Consider the following 4,587-nt stretch of genomic DNA (forward strand, 5'->3'; position numbering starts at 1 on the left):
CAACACTTTCTTTCACAAACTATGCATGCTCTCCGTACATCTGACGAACTGTGGGCACCTAATGAGGAGGAAACAATATGTATGTGTTGCGAAATGATGGCATTAGCATTTGTTGCCCAATTATAACAACTACTCATCTTGTAATGTGAAGGTTTAAACTAGCATTTTTTGCTCTACTAGCAAAGGTCACAGCTTCTTCTGATGTCCTAGAAGTTAGTAGAGTCAAAAAAATGACCTTTATGGAAACCTCACAAACTTTTGATTATTCAATTAGAAAGAGAAAGTGTTCGATGAATAAAACTGGTCAGGAGCAGCTAATGAAATCTGAATCTGGAGAAGTTGAAGTTACATGGTAAAATGGCGAGTAAAGCTACCAATACACATTTACTAATGTTCCAAATGTTGCAATTTAGCAAGATAGTACACTTTACTGATGTTCCAAATGTTGCAATTCAGCAAGATAGTACACTGTACTCCATTTTATACAAGTAAGGTCATGTTTGGTTTGTTTTCAATATGCTATGAATTTCCCTTTGTACGCCAAAAACTTACTTCTACCAGAAACATTATAAAGCACACTAAGATTGTATTTTTATTTTGTTATGATCATTCAGAATGTTGAAGCTTCCAAGCGGATGGAGAATGATACATCCACAGGAAGGCCATATGTAGAAAGCAACATCATTATCTTTAACCAACAAGTTCAAAAACAAAAAATTAAAGACAACAGTAGCAGCTAAACTCTCAAAGAGATCTTTCTTCCACTCTAGCTGAACTGCGGCAGCAGCGCACTAACATCAGTTAGATGGCAAGGCAGGACGCAACAACCGCAGCTAGAAGCAACCAGCAAATGTAGGCTAGGTCATGACGGTGGCACCAAGATGGAGGAGGTGTCAAGCCATGGCAGTCAAAAATAACTGTGATTGAAACCACGTGATGTACCTAGGTGTTACAAGAAAAGAAATAGTAAGCACATCAAGTTTCAGCGCCTCTTTCACACACAGATGTGCAACAAAATTGGCATTCCTTCTTATATAGATGAACTTGAACCCCTGAAACTTGTGAGATATGAACGCATTTCTCGGAAGCCATCAACCACCTCAGAGAAAGCCCTGGAATCCTCTGACATCGTGCATTATCAAACTTGGTCTTCATTCTCAATAATATTATTTCAGAATCCTTTTTCAATCGCCATCAACATGGTTGTCCTTGTAGGCCAACTATCAACTTTACCATTCTGAAACTACTAGATTTTGGCAAAGTGTGTACCAGCTACTGAAGAAATTGAAGATAGTTGCAAACAACATACGAGCTACAACCTAGAAGTTTGCAAGCACATGAGTGAAGGCAGTGCCTTTGTTCTTCTTGAACTTCTCATTTTTCTGATTCTGAACTTGCGGCTGTTCTTTTTTTGCAGGGTGCAGTGCAACTGCCGGTGCTCGAAGGCCGGCTTCACTTCATAAAGTAGCCACGTCCAACGCCGCACAAGACGTCAAGCAGGGGAGGAAGGAGAGACAGACCTGGCAGCAAGCGGGGGAGGAGCCGAAGAAGCACTACGTCGGGGATGCAGGGTGAAATTCAACCTAAAGTGCAGAAACACACATGAAAAACACTCTTAAGTAATCCAAGCTATATCAATTACTCCCTCCATTCCGAATTACTTGTCTTAGATTTGTCTAGATACGAAGGTATCTAGCACTAAAATAAGTCTAGATCCATCCGTATCTAGACAAATCCAAGACAAGTAATTCGGAACGAGGGAGTAGCAGGCAAGGACTAAGCTAGAAGGGAAAACGAACACACAAAACTGGTACTACTCCACTGAGACATTTTAGTGAACATTTTGTGTGCACACACCAAAATCTAGAGAAGTGAAGAGTGAAGAAGCAGAGAGGAGGAACGGTGGGTAGGAGCCTGCGCGGTGCAGTGTCTGCATTCAGGGACAAGCTGGGGATGGAGGAGCTCGCTAGAGCAGCACCAACCCCATGCGCACAAAATTGGAGCCGGTTGACCATGAGATGCATCCTAGAAGAGTCGCCCTGCTATTATGGCGTGACTTGGACTGCAGCAACTCACCTATTTTTTTATGCATACGCGAGGAAGGAGGCAAGTAGCAGGATGGGCCATGATCATCGACTAGGAGCCAAAGGAGGGGAGTGGATCATCGGGGGCGGTGACACATCGGGCAGTGGATGAAGGAGGAATGCTTCCTTGTGGCGGAAGTGCCCTTGAGTCGGAAGGAGGCAGGGGCACTGGCGTGCCTGGAAGAGGTGGTGGCCTCGCGCCGGAAGGAGGCACGGGCGCGACGTGCCTGGAGGAGGCGGCGGCCTCGGCAAGAAGAGGCAGGGTCGCCGGCAGGCCAGGAGGAGGCGGGGGCGGCAGCGGCCTCGTGCCACCGGAAGGAGGCTGGGGCACGGACGGCCCCGCACCCAGAGGAGGTTGGGGCGGCGGTGAGCCGGAAGGAGGCGGGGCCGGCAGGCGTGCCAGAGGCGGGGACAGTTGGTCGGGGGATTGCGGGTGGGATCGGGGGTGGTTGCGAGGGAAAGTGCACGATGGGGGGAGGGGAAGCCGGATAAGGTACGGGAGATTTTTTTTTTCTTTTCGGTTCGCTGCGATCCCAGAAACATCTGATCAGCGCTATATAGGGATGTTGCGATCCAAATAGTTATTTTGATCCCATAATTAGAATAGTGTTGTCCTATATATATACCTACTATTAAGGGGAATAGGTATTTTTGGTTTGATTCCGCTTTGTTTCGTCCCGTTCTAAGTATTTTCATGTACAATAATTTGTTTTTGGTAAGGTCTGATTTCTGTTTGACGAATATACATGTGCAAACGAAAAGAAACCGTGACGTGATGTACGTGCAAAGGAAACTAAGTGTATGTGTTAAGGAAACTAAGCAGACAGCCCATATTTCTATTTTTTTCTTATCGAGACAATGACCTCTTCTTTTAGACTTACCTGCCTTTCTAAGCAGTACTAAAGGCTGCTTGCATGCCCTTTTTTTAATCAAATTGCTGGGCCTATTTGAGCATCTAATAATTGTTGCTAGGCTTTTCTGGCCGTGAGCCACATGAGAAAAATATAATCTCCAGTCCAATACGCTGCAAAACATCAATATTTCATGTGAAATAATCCTACCTTGCTCTTTTAAGACGATTCCCACCCATTTATATAGGTTAGGAAGTTGGCTGTAATATCAACAAGACACATAGAAAAAGGGAAGATGACAACGGACGAGAGGGCAATTAAACTCATGATAAAAGAAACGATGGATTTAGGATGTGGTGCACCATGCAAAGAGGGACGTGTGGGCTAAAAGAATGAACGTACTAGGAAGGATTGTGTGTGTGGGTCGAAACATTCAAGAAAGGAAACGTTGCATGACACTATGAATATTATATATATATAGGACAACACTATTCTAATCCCGGGATTAGAATAGGTATTTTGATCACAACCGCACCTATATAGGAGCCGAAGGAATGTTCCCATACTAAAAAAAGAAACAGAGTCCCTTTTCTCTCCCACCCGCATTCACCTTCTTCCTCCACCCGCTTCCACCACCGAGGCGCGCCGCACCCGCCCTGAAACCGGCCGCTGCGCCACCTTCGACCCTTGATCCGGCCGCCGCGCCATCTCCGATCCCCGATCCGGCCATCGCGCCGCTTTCTACCACCGGATCCTCCTGCGGACCCACCTTCTCCCCCTGGATCCACCCGCGGTGCTAACCGTCCATGCCCCGCCCGGCCCTGGACCCACTCACCTCCCGCCACCGGTGTCGTGCCGCCCCGAACCTCCCCATCGCCTGTGTCGTGCCGCCCCGAACCTCCCCGTCGCCGGTGTCGTGCCGTGGCCCAAACCTCCCCGCTGTCGGTGCCCCGCCCCACCTCTCCCACACCGGCCGGGACCCCCGCCACCGGTGCCCTATTCGCCTTCGGCCCCATCAACAGCAGGCGCCGGAACATCCTCAACAGCGACGAGATCGACCGCCTCCCGAGTCGCGTGCCCCCGCGTCCCCTTCCGGCGACCGGCCCGCCCCCCAACTTCTTCTGAACTTCTCCAACCTCCTCCCTAGTCTTGAGCTTTGAGTCCAGGCCCCTGCAGCAAAAAATCAGCATCCACTCCTATGGAAATTCTTCTCCAAAATCTTCTAGTGGCGAGTGTTCTTCATGTTTTGCACTTCTGCCCAGCTTCTTCTGAACTTCTGTTTATTTCATACCTAGTGAATTTGCCTTGAAATTAGACCATCCATATATACCTTCAGATTAGTAAAATAGTTTGTCTACAAACTGGTACTACTGTTAGCTACGTTTACATAATTCTTAGATGGTTAGTTAGCCTAAATCAGTAGGCACCAAGATCAAAAATTCTGAAACTCTACACACTCCTCTAGCGGATAGCAAGGGATGCTCTAACTGAAACTCTGAAACTCAATTGTGCCGCGAGTGCCTAACTATGTTCGTCGATGCAGCTCTCATCACAAACTCTTTGTTTGCCTTGTGAAAACGATGGAGATGTGGGCATCCAGTCGCGGAGAGATGTGCGGAGCGCTGCATTCCGTCATCGTCGACCCCGCGGCC

The 4,587-nt window shown here is 47.7% G+C and overlaps 1 long non-coding RNA gene across 1 annotated transcript; it reads right to left on the reverse strand.

Moving 5' to 3' along the window:
- Positions 1-667: 667 nt before the first annotated feature.
- On the reverse strand, positions 668-2,545 carry LOC119285801. The gene is made up of 2 exons (XR_005139852.1): positions 2,077-2,545; positions 668-1,583 (listed from the first exon to the last, which is right to left on the reverse strand). It is a non-coding gene; the product is annotated as an uncharacterized LOC119285801 (long non-coding RNA).
- Positions 2,546-4,587: the final 2,042 nt, after the last annotated feature.

Source organism: Triticum dicoccoides, chromosome 4A (genome assembly GCF_002162155.2).
Source record: "Triticum dicoccoides isolate Atlit2015 ecotype Zavitan chromosome 4A, WEW_v2.0, whole genome shotgun sequence".
Classification (NCBI taxonomy): Eukaryota; Viridiplantae; Streptophyta; class Magnoliopsida; order Poales; family Poaceae; genus Triticum; species Triticum dicoccoides.